Source organism: Magnolia sinica, chromosome 19, assembly GCF_029962835.1.
Source record: "Magnolia sinica isolate HGM2019 chromosome 19, MsV1, whole genome shotgun sequence".
NCBI classification, from domain to species: Eukaryota; Viridiplantae; Streptophyta; class Magnoliopsida; order Magnoliales; family Magnoliaceae; genus Magnolia; species Magnolia sinica.
Genome location: NC_080591.1, coordinates 50,534,222 through 50,546,727, shown reverse-complemented (window position 1 = coordinate 50,546,727; position 12,506 = coordinate 50,534,222).

Sequence of the window (12,506 nt, the reverse complement as noted above, 5' to 3'; positions counted from 1 at the left end):
TACTCTTACATGTTTATAAGATGAGAATGAAGTTGAAGATAAAGAATACTTAGATGGCTACTTTTATTAGGCATATTTTGATGGCTACTTTCATTAGGCATTACTGTTCTAGTTATCTTTTTATTTAAGAAATTGTAATTACTTTAAAGTAAAGAGGTAAGTGAGGAATTTAGAGGACTTGAATTATAGATTTATTATATTTAATTTAAAGTTTAAATTACAATTATTATGGTTTTGATGATTTAATTTTGGTATGGTTTGGATGTATGATGAATTGAATGTTAATATGATTAAAGAATGCATAAAAAGTTAGTTCACACCCTAAAACTCAAGATCAATGTCACCATACTTGAGTTATGAATCTCAAGGTGTAACAACAACCTCCTATGATGTAGGCAATTCACCCAGGCTACCCAAGGACTAAGATATCTGGAGGATAACATTCGATTCTTCAAACCTTGATGGCCAAGAATCCAGTGGTGTAAAGGCAACCACCCTTGTCAACGATGCTGCAAACTTATGCTCGAGTCAAGTAGTCAGGGGGCAACCGCTAATGTTGTTGACAAAATCACAAAATTATGCAAGGGTCGATCCACTCGAGGGCGACCTCCGATGTCTCAGGCCCCATCAATTGTTACTACAGGTCAAAGTCCACTGATCACTGCACAACCGCGACAATTGGGTTATAAGGACCTAATTAATTCAATGCAAAGATAACTCACTAATATCATGACTAGATGGTTACTAGATCTTTAACGGGCATAAATGTTTCCATGACCCATCCTAAAAAAAAAATTAAATGGCCAAACTTGACAGATACTAGACCGCCATCCAAAAAATGGCTTCTAGTGAAATGGTCAAATAAATGGACAGGTCGAATAAATTGACATATACTAAAAGATATACTACCAAGACATGCGTTATGCAAAATAATGCTGTCAAAAGATCTATGCAACTGAACAACGTAGTGCTCTGAACAAGCCATACGGTAAACCACCATGGCCGCATTGTCTGCATCAAAAGTTAGTTCCTCACAAAGACCACCCGCCAAAAGATGTGCTACCAAAGAACGTGTTATATAAATGATGTTGTCACAAGATCTATGTAATAGATCGATACACCACTCTAAGCAATTCACAACGATTGCATAAAGGATCATTATGGCCACCACTGCCTAATACAGAATCATCATGACCACAAACGGCTAACCACAACCAATGATGGCTGAAATGGCCAACGTAATGGCTGATTTGACAAGAATTGTCAAATTAACTGCCGAAATGTCCAATTTAACAACTAAAAATGGTCGATTAGACAAAGAACTGTCAAAATCCATTCAATGTCTCTTCACATTCTCTGAATGCAAAGAGACGCTGATACACCCGGCCGATCACAATCAAATCAAACGATTCAAAAGGTGCCACATGGCATCATGCCACACGTGGTGTAGATGAACTTCAAAAAGAGTTGGAGACATGCACAATTGAACATTAAATGCTAGAGTTTTATCAAAACTAACTCTCTACAACTAAAATCACATCAAAAAAAATCTCCCTCAAGCATTAATTGGTAGAGTCCCACCAAAAGCTACCTCTACATATGCAAGAGCCCAATGACATGAGGACTCTAGCAATGTTTCCTAAGTAAGAGTCCTAACATGAGACTCTAGTAAGCCTTTTTATGTGCACGATCAAAATAACAAGAGGTGTACCTAATCTCTTATGCATGTGGCATGATACAATGGGCCATACTTATCTGGAGAATCAAGGAGATTTTTACGACCAATTATCCAAATCTCTTATGATACAAAGATTTACACATGGCCACCACCTCTCAAAAGCCTATAGAAGCAACACGCGAAGAAGAGTTTTAGGCCCTCGTCATATACAATCAATCTATCTACAACATAACATTGTCCATCCTTAGTTTAGTTTAGTATTCTACTTCTTTCCAGCCATGCTACAGCAAGTCCAGAATCCTTAATTTAGATTCGCTACTGTCTAACGCCATCATTACAGTATGCTCTAGGAGTAGGTTACATATTGACGACTAGTCCTTACTTGGTAGATCACCAGTCACATCCTACTATCTTCATACCACAATTGTCTTACGACTGTCTGGTACTTTGTCCATGGCCATTTCGCCAACACAGACAATCGTGTATTTTTATTTTCCTCTTTAAATAGTTTATATTTCTTTTCTGTTGATTGTACTATTCTTACATGCAAATCAATAAAAATGGGTGATCAGTCTTAATTTTTAATTTTTTTTCCATCCATTATTAATTCACTGAGAAACCTAATACAATATCACTGCTAAAAGAAAAGTGTATAGCTCAAGGCAAAAAGATTCTATTACGAAGAACTAACCCTCCCCTTCTGGTTGAATAGTCAAATTAACTTTCATAAGTCTGATCGAGACACAACCCTAATCACACATGTTTGACCAAACTAGAACAATTAGTTACACATATGGCCATGTATGTAGATTGAACAATAATGGCAGATAAAAATTATTTTTACAATAATTCATTATCATGGTGGTCGAACTTTTATATCTTTGACATTATCTACTGGGTAGACCATACTTTATGGTCCCACCAATTGGACTAAAGACTATATAATCTATAAAAAAGACACTAGCTAAGTAATTGGCCGACAATTATGAGAAATTATAGTCCTTACTCGTCAGCAACCTATACATTTTCTAACGCGCATGAGTTCATACAATGTGGACTGTATTTAGATGATCTAAACCATTAATCTGTTGATATATGTATTTATAATTATATATATATATATATATATATATATATATATAAATATATATATATATTTATATATATATATATATATATATATATATATATATATATGTATTTATAATTATATATATATATATAAGATCCTAAATTGCCTATCCATGGTCTAATAAATATGAAAAAGACAGTCTATATTTCAAGATAAATACTTGAATGATAATATAATTAATATATTCCAATAATGATATTTATCATTTGGATATCATACATAATCAGGTCCATCATTTTAACCGTTTGAATCATAAAAAAATGTACGAGAATGTAAGGAATCTCGCGCACAGGGAAAAAAGTAAATCTGCTTATTAGCAGCACCATATTCCATAGTAGTTATATATATGTAATTATAAAGATTTTTGGTCTAGATGGCCCTATAGTGTGATATGGTCATGGCACAAGCTCATATGGACTAGACTTAAGGATTTGTAGCGCTAAATCCACTTTTTCATTTTTTGGAGGAAGAAAATACCCCTTTGCCACAACTACACCTCATACGGCGGGCTCTCATATCGGAAAGAGAAATGTAATTTTAAAAAGGACATGGGTCCCCACACAAAATTGAAATTCGACTCACTCCTTTGCTAATCTAATCCGTTCATTTTAATCGAACAACCCTGAACTACTGGAATGATTTTTTTCCAGATTTATGTTTGAAGCAATCTGTGTCCCACAACTACACTAACATTATGCATTAATTATAAATTATTTTCTCATGTGTGTTCAATTTGTGATGAGTTTTGCCCTCAAACATGGGCCGATGATATGAAATTAAAATTCGTACATGTGGACGGGATGGATTTGCTTGAAGTCAACCCAATGGCCCCCACGTAAGATATATATAGGTTCAAAACATGGGGCCCTTCCACATGAGGGTCATTTAGTCGTTTCCTTCTTCTTTCCTTGGTTTTTTTCATGGGAGGCGAGGATAATGTTTTTTTTTTCTCTCTTCCTTCCTTGGTTTTCTTTTATAGTTATTCTATAGTTTTTTTTTAATATTTTAATTTGACATGAATTGTGGGAGTTTATGAAAGGGAAGAGGGTGTGGAAGAATATTGCAGTGGATGAATTTTTATAATGGAAGGATGTTGTAATGCATGAATTTTGTAATTGAAGAATGTTGCAATGGATGAATGTGATAAACGTTGAAATGGGTGAATGTTGTAATTGATGAATTTTTATAATGGAAGAGCGCTGATATGGAAGTATGTTGTAATGGATGAATTTTGTAATGGAAGAATACTAATATAGAAGTATGTTATAATGGATGAATGTTGTATAGTAGATCATCGATATTTACTATGGATTGCCCATATTCACTGTGGATCATTAATATTTTTACTTTGGATTGCCAATATTCAGTGTAAATCGTCAATATTTACCGTGGACCGCTGATATTAAGAGTGGTTTGCTAATATTCACTTTAAATCACTAATATTTCCATTGTGGATCATAGATATTCACTTTGGGCCATCGATCTGATGAAAATGGTCATAATTCCCTCGCTACATATCCGATTTTATTAATCTTATACTCGTTGGAAATATAATTTGATTAAATTTCAAATGAATTTAGATTCATCTCATTTTAACACTATTTGATTTCCCAAAAGTGTGCCCAAAGTTCATCAATATCACTATGGATTATTGATATTTACTATGGGCCATTGATCTAACAAAATATTCGTAATTCCCTTCTTACATGTCCGATTTAGGTGATTTTATGCTCGTTGAAAAGTTAATTTGATAAAATTTCAAATGAATTTGGAATCATACTTTTTGGAGACCATTTGACTGAGTGGGCCTCAATGAATATTAGTGATTCATAATGAATGATGAACTTTGGGCCCACTTTTGAACAATAAATGGTGTCCAAATAAGAGGATTCCAAATCTATTTGAAAGTTCATCAAATTACTTTTCTAATGAGTATAATGTCACCTAAATTGGACATGTAATGAGGGAGTTATAAGTGTTTTCGTCAGATCGATGATCCACTATAAATATCAATGATAAAAAGTGATCTGGATGAACCTTGGGCTCACTTTTGTATAATCAAATTATGTCTAAATAAGATGATTCTAAGTTTAATTAAAATTTCATCAAATTACCTTTCCAACGAGTATAAGATTGCCAAAATTGGACATATAACGAGGGAGTTATGGTGTTTCTCGTCATATTGATGGCCCACGGTAAATATTAACGATTCACAGTAATCTTAATGAACTTTGGGCCCACTTTTGGGCAATCAAATGGTGTCCAAATGAGAATATTATAAATTCATTTGAAATTTTATCATATTAGATTTTCAACGAATATAAGATCACCCAAATCGGATATGTAACGAGGGAGTTATGGATGTTTTCATCAGATTGATGGCCCGCGGTGAATATCAACGATCCATAGTGATCTTGATGAACTTTGGGCCCACTTTTGGACAATTAAATGGTATCTAAATGAGATAATTTTAAATCCATTTAAAATTTCATCAAAATATCTTTTCAACGAGTATAAGATCACCTAAATCAAATACGTAACGAGGGAGTTATGATTGTTTTCTTCAGATTGATGGACCATAATGAATATTTGCGATTCACAGTGGAATTATCAGCGGTCCACAATGAACATCAGCAGTTCACTCTTAATATTGGTGGTCCAAAGTGAATATTGATGATCTACACTAAATATTGGCAATCCATAATAAAAATATCAGTGATCTACAATAAATATAGGCGATCCACAATAAATATCGACAATCTACCATACAACATTCATTCATTACAACATACTTCTATCTCAACATTATTCCATTACAAAAATTTATCAATTACAATATTCATCCATACCAACATTTATCACATTTATCCATTACAACATTAATACATTACAACCTTCATCACATTTACCAATTACAACGTTATTCCATTACAAAATTCATCCATTATAACATCTTTCTATTATAAAAATTTATTAATTACAGTATTCTTTCACAAACTCCTACCATTTATACAAAATAATTAAAAAAAAAAAATCTAAAAACAAGGAAGAAGGAAACGACCAAATGACCCTCATGCAGAAAGTCTCATATTTTAAACTCATCCACATTTTATGTAGGGTCCATTGGGTTGTCGTAAAGTAAATCCAATCCATCTACGTATAAGAAATTTTAATTTCATATCATCGGTCCAAATTTGAGGGCAAAATTCATCACAGATGGACCACACAAGAGAAAATAGTTAAAAATTAATGCACAACATTAGTGTATTTATGAGCCAGAGAGAATTTTAAATAGAAAATAGAAAGAAAAAAAAAAAACTTATTTTGGTTTATAACTGTCTGATTAAAATGAATGGATCTGATTAACTCAATAGTGGGCTAAATTTTAATTTTAGTGGAGCTTATGTCCATTTTTAAAAGGATATTTCTTTTTTTGAGATAAGACCTCACCATACGAGGGGTAACTATGGCATAGGAGCATTTATATCCTCCAAAAAGATAAAAAATGATTTCAAACTACAAAACCTTGATTCCAAACCCAATAAGCTACAACCGCCACCAGTACCACATCAGAACACGAGCCATCATGATAAAAAAAAAAAAAAAAAACAAACCCGTATATAGGGAAAGGGTACTATGCGCTTGACCTCACGATAAGCTCCTATGAGGTCGAGCTGTGTGGGCCCCACCGTGATGCGTGTCGACCATCAACACCGTGCATTTGATGGGTCCCCTCTAAATTATGGGATATCCCAAAAATCAGCCGTATACGGAACTCAGGTGGGCCATACCATCTAAAATCATGTGAAGACATGCCAAAAACATATAAAAGCACTTGGTGGGGCCCACTTGAGTTTTGAATGCTGCTGAAACTTGGTCTGAACCCTCATCCAAGTGGGACACACATAATGGATGGGCTGGATTTGCAAACCACATCTCGGTGGGCCCAAAAAAATGATTATGAATGTTTTAATGGTGCACGGCCCCTCCCCACTTCTGTATGTGGTGTGGTCCACACAAGTCATGGATTGACTTGATTTTTGAGACCTAGGCCCACGATGGAATGGTGCATCTGACTGATGGGGTAGATGTTCGAAATGCATCACGGTGGGGCCCACACAGCTCGACCTCATGGGACGGACTCGTGAGGTCAAGCGCATAGTACCTTTTCCCATATATATATATATATATATATATATATATATATATATATATATATATATATATATATATATATATATATATTCAATTAAAAAAGAAACTGTAACAACTTGTTGTGGCCCTCGTAATGACTGTTACATCCCGTGTCATAAAGGTAACAATCTATGGTGGGTCATGGGCTTAAAAATCAAGTCAATTCATGACTGGGGTGGGCCACACCAGTTACAACAGTTGAGAGGGTTGCCTTCCCATTAAAACATTCATAATAATTTGTTGGGCCCACCAAGACGTGGTTCACAAATCTAACCCACCCATTGTGTGTGTCCCACTTGGATGAGGGGTCAGACCAAGTTTCAGCCGTATCTAAATTTCATGTGGGTCCCACCAAGTGCATATGTTTTAGGCATGTCTTCACATGGTTTTAGATGGTATAGCCCACCTGAATTCCATATATGGCTGATTTTTGGGATATCCCATGAACTAAAGGCGACCCATCAAATGCATGGTGTTGATGTTAGACACACATCACGGTGGGGCCCATGAGGTTGAGCTGTGTGGCCCCACCGTGAAATGTGTCAAACATCAACACCATTAGTTAGATGCACCATTCCAAGGTGGCCCACGTGCTTAAAAATCAAGTCAATCCATGACTTGGGTGGGCCACACCACATACAACAGTTGAGAGGGGTTATCCTCCCATTAATATCTTCATAATCATTTATTGGGCCAAGCGAGATGTGGTTTACAAATCCAACCCATCGATTGTGTGTGTCCCACTAGGATAAGGGGTCATACCAAGTTTCAGCCGCATCTAAGACTCAGGTGGGCCCTACCAAGTGCATTTATATGTTTTAAGATGTCTTTACAGTTTTGGATGGTATGGCCCACCCGAGTTCCTTGTATGGCTGATTTTTAGGATATCCCATAACCTAAAGGGGACCCATTAAATGCATGGTGTTGATGTTCAACACACATCACGGTAGGGCCCACACAACTCGACCTCATGGGAAGTTCCCATGAGGTCGATCTCATAGTACCATTTCCCATATATATATATATATATATAAAAGAAGGGCTCTACCGTACCTCGCGCTAGGCACGTACCGGGGTGACTATCGCACAGAGAGAGCCACATGGGTGGAACTTTCATAAGATCCAGACTGTCCACCAGGTACGGCGCATCATTTTAACGATTGAAGCCAAAAGTCACGATAATCTAAATCTCAAGTAGTCCAAAACATTGTCAAAAGTTGGGATGAAACATCCACCATTAGATTTGTGTAGGGCCCCCTCGGTGTTTATATGCCATCCCATCCATTCAAATGAGTCGAATAATCAGGATGAATGAATTTTCCAGAATCAATAGTATTCAAAATCTCCGGCGGCCCATACCACATGAATTTTCTTGGGTGGCCCACATGAGACTTTAATCAGCCTAATTTTTGAGATCAAGGACAAAAAGGTGGTATTGAGTCGAGAAATTTACGACTGTGGGCCCCACCTTTTATCCATAGGATATTCTTGAAACAATACAAACTTAACATACGCACTTGGACCTCTTCATACGGACGACAAATTCCAGGATGAAAATACCCCTCCTTTTCACGGAAACGGCTTGGGTACGCCTCCTGCCACCCGCCAATGGCGGATCCTCAGTGGTATGTGGGCCCCACCATGATGTTTGCTTTTCATCCATGCCGTCCATATATTTTTCCAGATCATTTTATGGTATGAGACCAAAAATGAGGTATATCCAAGTCTCAAGTGTACCACATTACAGGAAACAGTGTTTAATGAGCGTCAACCATTAGAAACTCTGGTGGAGCCCACTGTGATGTTTGCGAGAAATCCTCCCCGTCTAAGTTCATTCATAGGGTCATAAAGACCTGGTTGAAGAGGAAAAACAAATTTCATAATGATCCAAAACTTCTGTAACCCTGAAAGGGTTTCAATGGTAGACGTTCAATTCCCCACTGCCTTTTACAGTGTGGTCCACTTGATGGTTAGATCTATCTTATTTTTCGTCTCAAGCCTTAATATGAGCTCGCCAAATAGATGGACGGTTTGGATATAACATAGACCTCATGATGGGACCCACAAAAGCAACATTACAAAAAAATAAAAATAAAAACAACAACAACACTTTTTTTTTTTAACAGGGAGAACTTTTTCTCCCTTACATTTTTCTCTAATTTTTATTTTTTATTGGGAGAACTTTTTCTCCTTTACATTTTTTTCTAATACATAATTATATAAATATTTATATATATGTATATAAAAATGTTTTTTTATCTTTTAATTCATTTCTTTGTCCATGTATTCAACAAGCATATCTCCTAAACTAGAATGATTTGTTTTTTTTTTTACACACGCACACACACCCCCACACACTCACACTAGTGGAATTTCACCACCTATGGATACTCGAACGCTTGACCGGGTGTTGAAACTCCTAAGAATCTACCACCCGAGCAAGAGTAAGGATCCAAACTAGAATGATTTGCTTAACGTACCATATATGATTTTGGGGTAGAAGAAGCTAATTTAGTGGGGCAAGCATGAAATTCGGCGGGGCAAACATGAAAATGAGCGAGGCAAATATGAAATTCACGGGGGCAAACATGAAAATGAGAGGGCAAGCATGAAAATGAGCGGGCCACACATGAAAAAGAGCGGGGCAAACATGAAAAAGAGCGGGGTAAACTAGAAAATCAGCGGGGAAAACATGAAAAGCAGCGGGGCAAACTAGAAAAGCAGCGAGACAAACTGAAATATGAGCGGGGTAAACTAGAAAATCAGCGGGGGAAACATGAAAAGCAGCGGGGCAAACATGAAAATCAGCGAGGGAAACATAAAATCAGCGGGGGAAACATGAAAAGCAGTGGGGCAAACTAGAAACTCGGCGGGGGAAACATGAAAAGCAATGGGGCAAACTGAAATATGAGCGGGGCAAACTAGAAAAACAGCGGGGCAAACTAGAAAATCAGTAGGGGAACCATGAAAAGCAGCGGGGCAAACTAGAAAATCAGCAGGGAAAACATGAAAAGTAGCGAGGCAAACTGGAAAAACAGCGGGGCAAACTGAAATATGAGCGGGAGAAACATAAAAATCAGCAGGGGAAACATAAAAAGCAGCGGGACAAACTAGAAAATCAGCAAGGCAAACTGAAATATGAGCGGAGCAAACTAGAAAATCAGTGGGGGAAACATGAAAATCAGCGGGGGAAACATGAAAAGCAGCGGGGTAAACTAGAAAATCAGCAGGGGAAACATGAAAAGCAGCGGGGCAAGCTGAAATATGAGTGGGGCAAACTAAAAAAATAGTGGGGCAAACTAGAAAATCAGCGGGGGAACCATGAAAAGCAGCGGGGCAAACTAGAAAATCAACGGGGGAAACATGAAAAGCAACGGGGCAAACTAGAAAAACAGCGGGGCAAACTGAAATATGAGAGGGGCAAATTAAAAAAACAGCGGGGCAAACTGAAATATGAGCGGGGAAAAATGAAATATGAGCAGGGCAAACTATCTGATTTTGCTGATGAATTTAAAACTTTAAACATCTTTTCTTTGAGAGTAATGATCTCCTACACCCAGCTGAAAATGAGAAAAAATTTATCAGCTGAAAATCAAAGATAACGAAGAAAAATCCCTCAATTTTAAGAGAAAATGAAAACAAATCAAAGCTCATGTAAAGAAAATACCTGGAAAACACCAACAGAGAGAGAGAGAAGAGGGTTTAGGGCTTCGGGGTTTTGAGGCACAGCGAGAGGGAGAATAAGAGTTGAGGGTTTGGGGCGAGAGAACGGTTTGGGATTGGAGGTCGAGCACGGATTATGAGAGACCTTTGGAGGAAGTTAGGATGCTAGGTGGGGCCCACTGTGATGTTTGTGAGGAATCCACATCGTCCATCCATTTTGAGAGATCATTTTAGGACATGAGACCAAACATGAGGTGGATCCAAAACTCAAAGTGGGCTACACAAGAGATGAGAAATCCACACCGTCCCTTTTTCTATATTTAGAATGGTTTATAACAGATCCAAATTTGGAACAGCTTAAAACCATTTCTAGTTTGCCCCACCCATATTTTAGTTTCCCCCGCTCATTTTCATGCTTGCCCCGCTCTTTTTCATGTTTGCCCCACTCATTTTTCATGCTTGCCCTGCTCTTCTTCATGTTTGCCCCGCTCTTTTTCAAAGAGCTTGAAACTGGTATGGATTCCTTTGTTGCAGCTGAATGCCACAAATTGTTCATACCATTAATTGGCGTTTGAACTACGCAAACCCAACTTGGAAATGCTAGTTATGCGCAAACCTTAGCATTTGGTTGAATATGTACTCTTTGCTATGGGCATTAGGAGCAAGATAACTCCACCCTTGCACATGAGTTTGTTGGGAATGCTGTTGTAACAACTTGTGCAAGTGCAAAGGTGGTGGATTTGAATAAGGAGTTTTTGGAATTTTGTGTTGAGAAGGTGAAGGAAGCAATAAAGATGGTGTATATGTGCTAATATTTTCCAATGTCATCCATCAATCATACGGCTCATATCATCCCATATCATCCTGAAAAGCTTGATATAAGGCGACATATGTTGTTGATGTCTCAAATCTTTTTAAAGGAGTAGTCCTATATTATAGCTTGGTTTTTTAAAGAAAAAAAAATGAAGTTCTTTATGATGAATAATCACATATATAATTAACAAAATCATAGATACAAAAAATAAGTCCTATATTGAAATATAATAAACTAATGTAATAATGAAAATATTAGCACATATACACCCGACCAACCCAATCAACCCGTCGAGCCCTCTTGGGTTGGGCTTGGGTTGAGAATTCCCAACCCAAGATTGGATTGGGTTGGGTCAAAGTTTAGGTATAGGAACCTTGGGTTGAGTTAGGGTTGAGCACCACTCAATTTCATGTTTGCCCTGCTCAATTTCATGTTTTACCTGCTAAATTTCTAGTTTTCCCCACTCAATTTCATGTTTGCCTCGCTCAATTTCATGTTTGCCCTACTGAATTTCCAGTTTGACCGCGAAGTGATTGAAATTGACCACGAACTGAATGAAATGGATTTTCGACCATCGACCTGATGGAATCTTGGAAAATAACTAGGTTGGTTGGCTAAATTAGCTTCTCCTACCCCAAAATCATATGTGGTACGTTAAGTAAATCATTCTAGTTTAGGAGATATGCTTGTTAAATAAATAGACAAAGAAATGAATTGGAAGATAGAAAAATATTTTTATATACTTATATATACATATTTACCTAATTATGTATTAGAGAAAAATGTAAGGGAGAAAAAGTTCTCCATGTAAAAAATAAAATAAAAATGTCGGACTGTCGCGGCAGTCTGTAAATATTTTACTAGAAAATCAGCGGGGGAAACATGAAAATCAGCGGGGCAAACTAGAAAATCAGCGGGGCAAACTGAAATATGAGCGGGGCAAACTAGAAAATTATTTTACTAGAAAATCAGCGGGGGAAACATGAAAATCAGCGGGGCAAACTAAAATATGAGCAGGGCAAACT